At 52.6% G+C, this 14752-nt stretch overlaps 1 protein-coding gene and 1 long non-coding RNA gene across 3 annotated transcripts in view; one reads left to right on the plus strand and one right to left on the minus strand.

The window, feature by feature from the left end:
• LOC148596271 (uncharacterized) overlaps window positions 1-14752 on the minus strand; it is a 358959-nt gene that overhangs the window by 247718 nt on the left and 96489 nt on the right. The gene's annotated exons all lie outside the window — the stretch shown is intronic.
• Window positions 1-14752, plus strand: part of LOC104577625 (activator of transcription and developmental regulator AUTS2) — a 615539-nt gene that overhangs the window by 37685 nt on the left and 563102 nt on the right. The window lies entirely within an intron of this gene.

Below are 14752 nucleotides of genomic sequence, written 5' to 3' on the forward strand. Positions count from 1 at the left end.
CGGCCCTGCTGCGTCCCACCGCTGTGGGGCGAGCAGGGCTGCAGAACTTCTGCTTCTTTCTGGATCCCCAAATGGGGTCACTCTCCGTATCATAGAGAGTGGGGAGGGTTTGAGGCTCTATTAGCCCTTGTCTGGGCTGGACCTGGATCTCCGCTGGGAGAAGAGGCTGGAAACTGAGATGTTGCTGCTGTGTCCCAGCCCCTACATTGCCTTGTCGGGCTGCCCTAGAGCAGTGCTGGTGGCTCTGGGTAATGTTCAGCGGCAGAGGCTGGTTATGCTATAGCAGTGGTGCCAACTTGAGAAGCGGGCAGGGCACTTCCCTCTACTTCGAGGGTGAGAATCCCTTGTCCATTGTCCCATGTTGTCAAGCCAAGAGCTGAAGGTAAGCTTGGTAGGTGCAGGAAGAGGTGCTGAGTCCTGGCAGGGTGGGAGCTCAACGCCTGTAAGAGCTGAGCCCCGGTGCGGCGCCAAGGGTAGTCATCGGGTAAGTCGTCTTGGTAGATCCTGGAGGAGGAAATCAGCGGGAAGTGCTGCATTAAACATGAACCTGGTGGCTTGGAAGTGCTCTGGGCCCTCCCCTGTAGGCATGGGACATACGTTGGGGCTCACAGAGGGCCAGCAGCGCTGGAATGCAGCGCAGAGGGCAGAGTTCCTCTCGCTAATGCAAGGCTGCTTTGGGAAGCGCATTCAGGGAGTTCATGTTTGCTCCCAAGCCTTTCCTGCAGAGGCTGCGGAGACAAGGGACTGTGTAGCAGGGTCTCTGCGCTCCTCGTTATTTGGAGGTGTTCCAGTTCCTAAGCTGAGGAGCCATCTAAGCAAGGAAACCTGCAAGAGAAAAAGACTTCCCAGCTTTCTTCTCCTGAGCATGGAACGTTCTATGGTTGAATACTGTCTGCTCTGTTCTCCAGGTTGCTTGGGATGTTCAGTCTGGGTTATGAGCAGGTTAGTTTACTGAGAACTTTCCTTGCTGATGACCACAGTTTTATTTTGTTTTTAATGTAATAAAGCCAACAAGTTCCCAGCTAGCTATCGCTTCTCTGGTGTTGACATTATCCTCTGACAAAATAGAGTGTGTGGCTAATGCTGTTTCCTGCAATCAATACAGTAATAGTAATTAAGTATCTGAATTATGAAATACTTAATGCTGTTTATTTCTGAAATCACACAAACTTCCTGCAATTAGCAATACAAAGCTAAATTATTTAATACCTGATCAGAGCTTGAATCCTAGTCATCTGCACGCTGGCAAGCTTTGTTTTTACCCAAAGAGCAGTCCTTGGGTTCGTAACGGTTGGGTTTTATGTGAGATGTGGTCAGGTAGTCGTGTTCCCCGGTGATTTCTCGGGTTTCTGGCAGCTTGCAGCGTGCAGCAGTGCAGAGGGCAGTGGGCAGCGGCTCCGGGCGCCGCGGGCCGGACAGACATCTCGGCGCTTGTTTGTGGATGGGCCGTAACGCGGCATGTGGCAGCAGGCCCCGCTCGTGCACCAGCCCCTCCGTGGCCCCATGGGCGCTTGGGAACACAGGGCCATGCTCTGCTCCATGTAATGCTCTGCATTTAACAAAGAACTCCTCTCCCTGCCCCACTGGGCTCTCACTTCCTTGCCTGCAGGTCAGAACTGGGAACAGCAGGACTTTTGCCTTATTTGCACCCAAATGGTCGACGCCTGTGTTCAGAGGCCTCTTCCTAGGGATGCAGAGTGCTGTGTTTCCACCCTAGTAGCACTTTTGGTTCTTTAGTTCTCGCTTCTCTTTATTCAGCCCAAGATCTGTTATTCAATTCATTTTGTTCCTGACAGGTTTTCATTTCCGTTATAAATATACAGCATTTTCCCTGCCCTCTTGGCTGTGAAAAGGATTTAATACATTGTTTTCTCCACACTTGCGTTTTTGTTACCATCAAAGGCTATTCTTTCCTCTTCTCATCCCTTGAATAATCACTGGAGACAGTAATGGAGTCTTTCTACATAGCTGCATGCTTGCAATACATGGTAATAAATATTAAGCTCCTTATGAATTGTAGGAACTTGTGTTTTTATTTAGGTTTTAGCAGTTGCAGATAGCTTTTGACTTGCAGACAGAATGCTATGTGCCGAATGTCCCCAAGATCTGCCTGCCGCCCCTGCATCCAGCCGAGCACAGCGGCGTTTCCGCACGCAGCCGCTCGCTTTGCAATGCAGACGGGTTGTGCGAGTGACATGCGGGCCCCTCTGCGCGCGAGAGGCAGCTCCACATCCTGCTCCCTGCTCCTGCACTTGCTTCTGTGCCCAGGAGCAGAAGTTGTTTAACAAAAGCTCTGCAGCTCAGCGCAGTGCCCTGTAAAATGGGGGGGATGGTGCCGTTCATGGCTCTGCTGCTGTGAGCTAAAGAGCGAGGTTGAACCCACTTGCCGTGCTCTGGGTGCTGCCTCTCTTTGCAGGGTGGTGGGGTTAGGGCACCGCGGGCTGCGGCGCGGGCAGACACACGTGGGGTTTGTGCTGGGGTCCGCACACGCCCTCAGCCCTGCGTCGTTCGCGTGCGGTTCCCCTCTCCGGCAGCGCTCGGGTTTTCTTCCATGGCACCTTCTGTAGACTGTTCCTCTTATATTTCCTTTGCTAGTTTAAACAGTCCACAGCATCTGTTGTTAATTTTAAGAATGTATTAAATTCCATTCCTGGATCTGTTCGAAGCACAGGGATCAAATGCACACAAGCGCCCCATGGAACAAAGCAGCTTTTTTGCCGTTAAAATATGTGATGCCTAAATTTATATTAAAAAATAAAATCAGGATCACATTTGCGGTAGGGGCTGGGGAACCGATAGGTGCATGTCCTGCTGCTCGGAAGGTTTGCCCAGATCTGATGGGGCGTCGCGTCACCGCCCCTGCAGGCAGTGTCGGGCCGCGGGGCTGGGGCCGCGCTGCCGTTGCCCGGGCTGCTCGGGGCCGGGCTGGCTCCGTGGGCACGCCGCGCGGCTCCAGCGTGGCAGCCTGCCGCGCGCAGCAGCTCTGGGGCATTTCTGCATTTCTTGGGCATTTCTTGGGCAGGCGGATGGTCTCTGCTGGAAGGCACCGGAGTGGTGTGCTCGGGTCCCTTCTCTGGGTCGTGGCTGACCAAGGAGGCCCTTACAGACACCGAAGCATTGCCAGGTGCTGGGCCTGTCCCCTGGCTGGGTTTGTGCATGGGGTAGCAACCAGTGCAGTGGCTCTCTGGTTGCTTTGCCCTTGGCCGGCGCAGGCCGGGCTGTGAGGTCGGGCACCGCGCGCCTCGCGCCCGAGGGCTGAGGCTCTTCCCTCCAAAGTTCACCTGAGCTGCACGCAGGGCGTCTCTCCTTAGGACCCTCCGAGCGCCCGTGGATGTTTTACCCCTTACCTCTCATACACATGAGGAGGTTTCGCATGTGGTGATCTCAAATGGTTAATTAAGCCCGTAGGGCTGCTTTGAGTTGTACAAAAGCTGGCTGGTCCCCTTGCCGCTCCTGCTGCCAGCTGATGTTCAACTTGCTGAAGCAGTAGGTAACAGACTCAAACCAGATTAAAGCTTTATTATCCACATAGATGTTAATCACGGGCAGGAGTTCTTTGCACACTACAAAACTCCACGTATCTTGCTGTGCTTTGAAGGGGGAGCTGGGCTAAAAATAAAGGGGTTGAGTTACTGCCGTGTCCTCCTGTAGGGGAGCAGGTTAGCTGTGCTTCTGAGGCACCGCGGTGAGCACTGGGGACGTTCGCAGAAGGGGCATCCTGGGCTTAGCACTAGCAGGGCTCAGTGCTACGTTTGAACAAGGTGCCTCTTCTGCAAGTGCTGGTCTTGAGGGCGAAGCAGACCCTGCTGGATTGGTTAGAAAAAGCGGCCCTTTCAGCAAAGGAAATAGGCTTTTTTAGCCCAGTCTGCCACGTGTTAAGTGTGGCCTGTGTAGCTCTCCCATGCATCTGTTTGTCTTGAAACACAGGAGTAGCAGGACTGGTTTCTTTGAGGCGATCACTGGGACAGAGATGCATTCTTAGGGCATGCATCATCTTCAAGAACGAAGCCCTTCCAGAGAGATTTGCTATAATAGGATACGCTGGAGAGAACATAAACACAAGGAAATAATGGCAGGAAATACCTCAGATCAGTAATCTTTTATTCGCACTGAGAGAAAAGACTTAGAGACATGTCATTCCTGTCATAGCTCTCCTCTGAGAAATTTGCTTTATAATGAAACTCTCAGAAGCGCCCTGCGATGGAGACAAAATACCCCTTCATTCTGGATCCTGCTCCACCTCTTGTAAATGCATTAAGTTACAGCTACTGGGCTGGCTACTTTATGGAAGTACTAGTGAAACTACTGTAAAGAAGGGGCCAAGCACCAGAGAAAGTCAGAAGCCAGGCACGTTTCTTGTCAGTCACTTCTGTTAATATGGATTTCCTCCCTCATTCAGTGCTCGTGAGTTGTTAGAGGAGTTTTGCAATGAAATGCAAGCCACTGGATTGAAGTTCTTACTGGACTTGCCTGGTAAGGGACATAATTACCTCCATTTTTTTTCCCTCCCATATGGCAAATCTGAAGTCCTAGCTTGCTTGTTGCTCGTTCTCGGGAAGTTAATCACTGCCTGTTCTTCACAGCTGCACAAACATTTGCTTCTGTGGGGCAAACTGGATTGGAATTTGTCCTTCTTGCAGCTCTCCCCCGCCTCAGTGATTTTCAAGTGACTTCCCCGCATGGCTTGTTCTTCTGCTGGCTGCAGTCAGGCGCGAGCGCGGCGGGAGCAGCCCAGCGTTCCTCTGCAGCTGCCCTGCTTTGCCTTCAGTCATGGTAACTGCTCCCGTATTGCTCGGTCCGTGCCATTAAGTAAAATCCAGTCTTGGAAAGTCCCCTTGAGCTACTGTTAGTGGAGTCAGGATTCCCCTTTCTCCTAAGGAGATCCATCCCTGGCTATCTGAGTTGCTAATTTGGTGTCTTTATCCTCTGAGACCTGCCTGCCCCACACTCCTCAACATGTTGTAGCATCCTCAACATTACCTAGGAGGATCTAATGCATTTAGAAACCAGCGACCTGTGCAAAATCTTGCAGTGTCTCTTCCCCTTTCAAGAGAAATTCCCCTGTTCGGGGCTGATTTTGCTTCGCCCCCTCCGTGCAGCCTGTGGAGACTCAGCGCTGCGAGAGCTTTCGAGGCGGATGCAGGGCTAAAAGCCATTCCTGCCAGACGCCTGCTTCTCCGGGATGCCCTTGGTTGTCGTGTTGTGGGATTTCCCTTTGCTTCCTTGATCGCTGGGTGGAGGAGAACGTCCCTTCTGCTGGCAGCAGGGACACGGCTCTACCTCAGTGGTCGGGAATGAGGTTGGCTGCCAGCAACACCCTGGCCTCTTTGAAATGTGATTACACGTTTCAAGTCTAGCCCTGGGAAATATAATGAAAGCCATCAGGAGACTGCAGCGAGGCTGGAACATCCGTCTGCATCTTACCAGTTTGTGTTGCCTTTGGAGGAAGCGCTGGCTTGGTGGGAGAGTGGCCAGCAGCCTGGTAAGGCAAGGAGAGATACCGGGGTCCTGAAAATGGAGAGTTATAGCTGTCAAACATCAGTCCTTAGAGCACAAGGCATTTCTGCCCGGGTGAATAGCAGGGCAGTAGCTGGCCACGTGTGTTTGCAGCTTGCACACGCGTGTGGCTCCATCCTCGTCTCCTGCAAACCCCTTGGCAAGCAAGCGAGCAGCACCGGAGGGGCAAGTTCGAAACTGGAAACATGGAGGGGTTCTGCAGGGAGATGTTGTAGCCTGCGTGTCTGGTTGTTGCCCGTCGTTCCTTAAAGCAGCCAAACTGGGAGCGGGTCTGCGTGCTGGTGTTGCGGTGCCCTGGGAGCAGGAGACTCCCGCCAGGAGCTGCTCCGCTTTTCCTGCTGCGGCCTTTCCCTCAGGGCTGTTTGTGCCTCCCACGTCCTGCGCCCCGCAGTGTGCCCTGCTTCCCGGCCCACGAGCCCTTCCTGCTGGAGAGATCCTACCGTTCAGCTCGCAGGTGCTTCCTGAAGCTGTCGCCGTTGCAGGGACGTGGCTGATGTTCAGCGCAGCCGCCATGGCCCGTGTCCACGCACAGATGTTGCCGAGCGCTTTTCCAGCTCTCCCTTCCCTGCAGTCACCTGAGCTGTGGGCCTGGGGGCCCCTCCCTCGGGAGGCGAGCGCAAGGGCACGTTGCTGCGCGCCGCCGCGATGGATCCGCTCTGCCTCTTGCTCGCACCGGCGTTACCTTTCACGCCCTGTTGCTGTTTGTGTTTTTTGATGAATGATTAATTAGAAAAATAATCATTTGTAAAGTGTGAGTGAACCAGACATTTGGCCTTGCCCGTGGGGAAATGGAGGCTGGGAGCTCGGCTGCAGCGTGCAGCCTGCTCGCGATGCAGGAGTATTCCCAGGCTAGTGATGAATTTACATGAAGTTCCCTTTAGCATTTTAATGACTGTTACAGCTGAGTAACTAATGAAAGATATTAACAAACAGAAGAAGTAAATATTTAATTTTTCTATAGCATCTTTTGGCTTGTGGCAGCGAGGCTTTTTTGGAAAAAAGGATAGAAAGAAGAGAATTTCCGTCCTAATCTCTTCATCTGTGCCATGAGTACAAAGGCGGCCCTTCATCTTCATCCTGTAGGATGTGATGGGAGCCTCTGCAAAGACAATTCCTGTGAAATGGAGGAGCCTGGCCCGCCCTGGCAGACTCGTTGGATGGCTGTGAGCTTGCGCAGCCCGGAAAGGCATCACTCTGCATCCAAAATTTGTTGCAGCCTGTGATGCCCTGGAGATGAGCTGGCCCCAGCAAGGTCGTTGGGCAAACTGCAGAGTGATTAGTGACTCTGTGGAGGAGAAACTGCTGAACGCAGCAGGGAGCAGCCGTTCGAAACGCCGTAACTGTGCGTTGCCTTCCTCCACCCGTTAGTATTTCCTCCCCTCCCCAAAAGCTGGCAGTGATTATCTGGGAGACCTTGCTGTTTTCTAGGAGTTTCTGTAGCTTAGTTTTCCCTGGTGTCCACCAGAATGTGACATCTGGCGTCCCCGGCTTGCGCTGAGACCATGCCCAGGATTTTGGGTCAGGCTGAGGGGAGTTCTCCGGTCCCAAACGCGGACCGTAGTCTTGCTCTTAGATGTGCAGGGGTGAACGAGCACTGAAGTCCCACCTGGCTCTTTAGCTGGCGTCCCTGCTGCGGCGGCGAGGCAGGGGAGGGTTCTTGGGTACAGCTCCTGAGCAAATGAGACATCTGAGCTCTGCGGCTCTCAGCGTTGCGTGTTTTGGAGAGGGAAGGAATAAATCTCCGCTCCAAGCCTGCAGGAGCCCCATCAAGCACTTACTCAGGGAATTTGGCCGGCGTCACATACCCGCTATGTCATTGCGGTTCTCCACACAGGGCCCCAAGCGCTCCGAGTCTCCCGGGGTTGTCTCTGGCTTTGTCCTTGTTTTTGACGGAGTCCTTCCAACCCCTGCGTAACTGTGATCCAACTGCCTCGGCTCTGCCCTGCTCTCGTTTGCTTTCCTCATCCTGCCATCTTTTGCAGCCAAGAAAAACTTATGCTAAGTGATCAAAAGCATTCATCTGGATGGAGATATATATAGAGAGAGGAGGGGGAGTGTGCATTGCATGTATTTTTTTTAAAGTGCTCATCAGAGTAGATCATAAAGCCAGAGTGAAATACAGCGAAATTTCCCATTAGAGACAGCATTCCTTAAAGCATTTCCCATGAGAGCCCCTTTCCACCTGCATCCAGTCTTAATTGCCTCCATTCTACTGTGAGCTTTGAAAAATATGGGAAAACGGGGGAAGGAGGCGTTGCCAGGGCAGAAGAGAGAATGGGGATGGTTGGGATCGCCCCGGCGCCTTGGCATCTTCCTTCTGGCATCTCCCTCCACTGCCCCGTTCCCTAATGGAGAATCACTGAGCTGCTCTTCCCGTTTCTCCTCTCTCCTCTGGAAGAGCTGCTGAGCGGGGTCCTCGCTGCTGCCCCCGGCTCCTGGCTGCAGCGGAGCAGTGCCCTGCCGTGCTATCCCGCGCAGTGTTCAGCTGGGCCTTCGCGCTCACCCAAAGCATGGAATTCAGCGGGAATTCAACTGGCTTCTCTCCCGCTGTAAGAGATCAGACATCTGCTGCCACTTAGTAGCACCCATGTCTGGAGTGTGGGAGAACACTGTAGAGCTGGAATCTGTGTAAATCAAATACAGCTGGAAGAAAAAAAAAAGGAATTTGCTTCCTTCCACCAGGCAGCAGGCACCTAGCAAGGTTATTCCCTGTCTAGCTGCCCTCTCTTCCTTCCTAAAGTGCTGCAGGGGACTAGATCGTGTAACAGAGCATTCAGTGTCAAGTGATTTACAGGAAAGATGCTGCTGAATTATGGGAGCCATTAGAATACCTGTTAAAGTACTAAATGTTTTAAAAACACTTATTATTTGGCTGATAGACTGTAAGAGTCTAACAGAGCTGTTCCTTGGCTCTCTATAAATACTCAGTTGGGCAAGCGTTACTGGGCTGCTGAGGGTTGGGGTGACCCAAAGCCATGGTCACCACTCGGCCGTGCGTCACCTGGGCAGACCCGGGTAGTGGTGTCAGTCCTGGCGGGCAGCTGGACTCGTGTCCCTCCTCGCTGGGCAACACGGCTCTCTTGGCAGCGCAGGGCTGGACGGAGAAGAGCGTCGCTGCGTGCGTCTGCCCGAGGGAGAGTTCGGAGTGGTTGTGCGTGAACAAAACCAGCGTGAATTTGCGGGCCGTGAACCGCAATAGTATGGGTAAAACTCAGTTTTATATCTGCTTTTAAATATGCTAGTGCTGAAGGAACAGTGAGGATTCACTTCGCTTCAGGAATTTATGGTTGAATGTTGGGCTTCTCTTCCCGCAGGCTGTGTGTCCCCATGGAGTAGCCGGGACTCCCTGGCTGCCCGGCTTCACAGCCGCTACCGATAGGCTGTTCACTATGGGGAGGTTTGACCAAGCACACGTGGTGCTCTCAGAGCTGCAGCAGCGCGCCTGGGCCAGTAGGTCTGGCGAGCAGCCGATGCGGCTCCTGTTATGAGCACTCTTTGCCTTGGCAGCCCGTGGCTGGTACAAGGGAAAAGCTCGTGCCAACTTTATGTTCAATGAAGGGAGAATTAATTCTTCCAGCTTTCTGGACCATTGTAGGCCTACAAAAGGTTGCAGCGTTGCACTGTGTAAATTTGTAGTAGTGTACAGTAAATATTAAACTTTAATTGTTAGGAGTTGGACATTCCTTTTGAGTTATTTACCAGAAAGTTTGAACACAAAGGGCTGAACCTTGATCTTATGTATGTGGGTTGCTGTACACCTGGAGAAGACTGGCCACTAAAGCTGCAGGTGTATGTGCACAGTCAGCACTTGTTCAAGGCACAGGGGGATGCTCCAAAAGGGATGACGTTAATTTTCAGGTACAATAAACACCATTTCAGCCCTGACGGGCAGTGCTAGACATTGAAATGGGTTGCAGGATTGCTTTTGAAAAGGTTTGGCTTGAGGTTTGGAATCATCAATTGTCTTTAAAGTCTTCATCGTGCAGTCACACCAGAAAGTCTTTCCTTCCTGCTTGCACGAGCTGGACTTAGCTCTGTCTAAAGGCACTTTTTGCTCTTTCGGGTAGGTGCTTCCCACATTTTCCTGCTCTGTGTGCAGGAATGTGCAGCCATAGGAGAGGAGGAGCCCGTTTCCCGGGAGAGGGATGGTGGCTGCTCGTGGGTGGAGGAGCTCGGGAGGGACATGCGGCTCCACTTGAGCGTTTCAGTTTCAGCGCAGGAGTTGCTGGTGTCTGGGGCCTGTAAGTGCGAGCCAGCGTCTGAAGCGACTTGCAGCAGCTGAGCGTGTACGTGAGACGCCGGGGTCTGCGGCTGGCTGCGAGGGGAGTCTAGCAACAACACCCAGAGAAGACTGTTGGCAGGAGGTGCTGAAGCCCAGCGACAAGGGAGCCGGGACATTTGCAACAGTGGCGACGTGCGCTCCTGAATCATCAACATGCTGCCATGCTTGTCCTGCTATTATACAGGTCTTTGGCCCACTGGAAGAGTGGCTGGGAAGTCTAGAAGAGTGTCAGGATGAAATCCACTTGATGCACGGCACAAAGTGAGCTTTGGTGTTGTTGGGTGCTATTAGCTCCATCCAAGCCAGGTTCTAGAAGGGAAGGTCATTGCTGGAGTCATCTCAGCCCAGGCTTCTTCCTTGGGCTCAGAGACTGGGCAATGACAAGTAATATGCTCCATAAATACTGCTCTCCCTTTTATTCTCCTGTTTTTAATTGTCAGATATTTGAGCCTTCGGAAATAATGAGGTTAAGTGGTCCTCTCACCTCAGGTGAATGGATGAAAACAGAACTCTGTGAGGCGGCCCATTACGCCTCAGCAGTGAGGAATGAGAGTGTCGTGGCGAAAGCCTGCTGAATTACCCAGCCTAACGCTGAACACTCGCAAAGTGCTGAAAACACCTGAGCGTCCATAAGGACGTGTCTGCTTCAACCCAAGAGCGGGGCTGCCGCATGCAGGTGCTGGGTGATGGCAGTCGGGGCAGGACCAGCTCCTGCCCGCGCAGGTTCCCGCAGGATGCCTTGTGGGGCAGGACCTGGACGTCTTCGTAGCCGTCTCCCCTCAGGGCTGGTAAATGTTGCTCCTTAGCGCAGAAGCCTGAGGCGAGACCAGTGGGATTTCCTATGGCAGTGGCCGGTTGTTTTGGATGCCGCCTCAGCTGAGCAAGAGAGAGATAAACTAACCACAGCTGGTAGCAGATGAAGGAGCTGTTAGTGGATGTGGATTTTTTGGTGGGAAGAGAGAAAGCCTGTTGCTACGTTAGCACCTAATCTAAAGAAACATGGAAATCCCTCCCAAGATTTGCTCCACACAGTTCCGTTGGCCTTCAAAAGCTCGATGTGTTTTGGCCCTTGTAACCATCTCCTCCTCTCGGCAGATCCTAAGAGCAGGCATGTCGGCTGCCGTGAGCCCAAAGCCCAGGGAGTGGAGGCTGGATGCGGCGCGCTGTGCGTGGGCTCGCCGAGGAGCTGCACGGAGCGGCCAGCGCTTGGGGAGCGCCGCACCCTGCGCTGCAGGAGGGCTCATGCAGCAAGCACCGGGAATCAGAGGGCATCATTGCCCTAAGCCAGACGGAGTAGAAATCCAGGGTAAAGAGAACAAAGTCAAATTGGATGAAATTTAGAGCGATGGCTCAGCACGGATGAGAGGGAGCCGAGTGTTGCCCTTAAACTGGAGAATCCTTGTTCTCCCCAGGCTCCCAAGCTCTGATCCCCCCATGGGAGTTTCGGAATTGGGTTGGTGACCGTGCTGTAAATGACCTCCTCCTCCCAAACTGAAGATTCAGCTCTCCAAGTCAATCCGCGACATCGGGATCTAATTTCCCCTCTGCTGTCTAAATAAAATGCGGCTGCAGATGGAGTGCTCCCCGTTTCCACCTTCTCATGAAAGCTCCTCTCAGCCCTCGTGCAGCAGGCAGTAACGTAACCCGTTGCGTGCTGCGATCCTGGGAAAAATATAGGAGAGGAAAAGGAAGGAGCAAGCATTGAGATTCAGGATTGGGAATAACTCTTGTGGAGTGAAGGATTAATATTTCAGAGCAGATTCTATTTTGCAGAATGTGTGGGGCTAGGGGGAGGAAACAGATGGAAGGAGCTGGGTGCATGTTTCCCAAGGAGGTGGAGTTGTATCTGTTGCTTTGTTGCTTGGAGTTCTAAATATTGAAACCAAAATATAGGAGGAAAAAAAGGCTGAAATTGGATTTTGACAATCTGTACTTGTGTCTCAGCTCAGGATGAAGCTGGAGCTGTTGTCTTCCATGCAGGCATGCCGCATGCCTGTAGATGCCGTGGTTGTGGGTGCTTTTTCGCATGAGCCTTTGCCGGGGCGGCATGTGCGCCCGTGTGCTCTCCCCTGCGCGTGCCCTGCCCAGGTGCGCAGTGTCCCGGCGCCACCGCGGTGCCTGGCCTGACGGCAGGACGCAGAGCTGAGGCCGCTGCAGCGCAGGGGCGCGCGTTGCTGAACGCTGCACACGTTCTCGCTGGTGCCCAAGGCGCTCGCAGCAGCCAGCCGCGTCCCCAGAGCGCTCTGCGGCACCACCCGGTCGGAGGTGAGGATGGGCAGTGGCTCCCTTCAGGGCAGCCCTCACCCCTGGTTTTGGGGTAGCTTGCAGATATTTATGCTTTCCACCGTGTGTAAAGATTCAGCTGGACCTTGAATTCATGTTCTCTGCATTTAGTGAACATAGTTAAGTCTAGGCTGAAGTTGGGTCCTCGAGTTGTGGTCCACAGGGACCAAGGGCTATTGAGGAAAGAATACTGGTGTCTCGTTGGATCAGTGCAGTGTTGGCAGGAGCTGCTAGGAGTTCTCTTTTAACTTGGAGAAACTTGGAAATAGGTGTAGAGAGGAAAATGCCAGAAAGTTTTGCTTCAAAATCTGCCCCAAATCACCAGAGCAGTCCCTGGTGGGTCCTATGAGTGTTGTGTTGGGTCTCAGCTGAGGAATCACGAACGATGGCTTCAGCTCTAAGTGGCCACTTATGTCTCACTTATGTTTCTCTTTAGAAACCAACTTGTTTGAACTTGGGTCACCTTGGTTTTTAGAAGCAGTCTTGAAAAATGTTAATTAACCTCCTGCAGTTCCTGAGAAACCCCGAGTCTGTTGTGGACTGCAGTGCTACAGGTCCTGAGTGCTTCTGAGACATCTTTGAATAGCAAACATGGGAGATAAATGTCCTGTGGCCTCGACAGTGTCCTCGGAGCCCGACCTTGTCGCTGCGCGTGTCAAGTCCCTGATGGACCCACATCAGCTCCATGGAAGGGTCTTTTTGGTGCCCCAGGTTCTGAGCGGTGATGGCTGTGTTTTCTGTTGGTGAAATTATATACAAACATATAGCATCTCTGCTCAGCCATGGGACTGTCCGCTGTAAACACTGCATTGCCCCACAATTTACATTAATGAGAGTAATTTACATTTATATAGCTGCTTTTATCCCAAAGGATCTCCGAGGGCCTCACAGACTAAATACCGTGGCATCGTCGCAGAAGTGCAACCTGTTTGCGGTGGTGCAAGGCAGCCAGGCAGGAGAACATGCGCTAACATCGTCTCCTTGTCACGGGCAAGAGGCAATGGGCAAGTTGGTCATGTGTGTATTTTTATATGGGACTGAGTGGGCGTCATGACTGAGATCCTGCCTGAGGCACCTGGCCCACGTGGAGCTTAGGACTGAGTCTGGGATTTCCGAGCCGTTCAGGAGGTTGGGTGACCAAATAAGGTCGTTTCTAAAGGGTAAAGCTTTGAACTGGCCAGGAGGAAAGTTGCGTTTAGTGGTATCTCACGCTGAGATGCAGCGTTTGGCCAGCGTGTCTCCAAGCGCGGATGAGGATGATCCTTGTCCTGCAGGACTGCTCCAGGGTTTGGAAAACGTGGGTCTGCTGTGGGTTTCCTGGCCTTGTTCTCCACCACCACCAGGCTCCTCCTGGCTTCCCCTTCACTGCTCAGCCCTGGCTCCTTGCTATGCTGAACAGTGCTGCACACATGACCTCCCTCCTCCAGGCCTTTTCCAAAAGAGAGGTTTAAATATTCATTTGCTTATTTTTAAGAGTATATTTTAAATGTTACCAACATTTCCAGGGAGCATTTGTAAACGAAGACTCTGGGAAAGTTATTTTAGTGCATGAATTCATGAGGCAGCTTCAAAAATTCATGAAGGATAATAGGCCTTTCTGCCAGGAGGGATCAGGACATCGTGCTGCGCGGCCCAGAGCGGAGCAGACATTTTGTCACCACACGCTGCCTGGCAAATGGAGCCTCCTGCATCTCGGCTGGGCTGGGTGAGACATTCAGACGGGTTGCAGAGGTGCTTGCCTGTCTTTAAGGTGTCCTCATTTCACCAGCCGTAATTGTGATCTCATTTCAGCAGGGATTAGGTTGAGCCGCAAATACATACCTGGGCGGTGGAAGCAGGACAGGTCCCTCTAGCTGCGTTGTCCTTGCCGGTGCTGGTGTCCCCAGTCTGTGGACTCAGCTGTAAGCCCAAACTCTGCTCTCGAGTGACCGTCCACGCGGAGGAGCTGGTGGCTGGGGGCGATGCTGGTTGCCCCACGGGTGAAGTCGGCTCGGCTGGGGGCATCTGACTGTGGTTGCAGGAGTAACTCTGGGGCAGTCGCTGAAGCTACATCTGTATAAAATCCATGGCAGCATGTGCAGAATTAGGTCTCTGTGCCCCACGAGCGGTTAAACTAAAGCAGAACGAGGCATTTTGACTCTGCAGTGAGAATGTATCCACACGCGGAATTATTTATAAGCAGCTCTTCAGCATAAATTCATATGTAGACAATCTTCCTTCCTCCTTATCCTGTAGTAGGATCTTCCTAAGTTGCATGTTTGGATGTCTAAAGTAGAGAAGAGCAAAGTGTTTCAGATGAAATGAAGGGCCGGGGCGACCCCCGTCGTGATCTCCGTGGCAGGAGCCACAGGCGGTTGTGCCCGGCCCTGGCCCTGGGCGCTGCGTTGGGCGCCGCCGGTGCTGCTGGAGACGTCGTCTGGGCTGCACAAGCAGCCCTTGTGCTTTCAGCACAGTGGCCGCTTTTCTTTGCAGCTGATTAACTCCAAAAAGAAAAAGAAAAACTCTCCTGAGAGTCTGTTTTATTCGTTTGTTTATTTGTTTGTTTATTCCCAGGCAAATCCTGGCCCAAAGCTTGAATCAAGTTCAGTGTTTCCTTATTGAGTCCAGTGGGGTTGCACTGGAGTCTGTTTAAGTTTTAGGGGTATTGCCTTGTCTCCCCGTTAAATCATT

Source organism: Tinamus guttatus, unplaced genomic scaffold (assembly GCF_059628265.1).
Source record: "Tinamus guttatus ecotype Peru unplaced genomic scaffold, ASM5962826v1 Tinamus_guttatus_pri_ptg000019l, whole genome shotgun sequence".
Lineage (NCBI taxonomy): Eukaryota > Metazoa > Chordata > Aves > Tinamiformes > Tinamidae > Tinamus > Tinamus guttatus.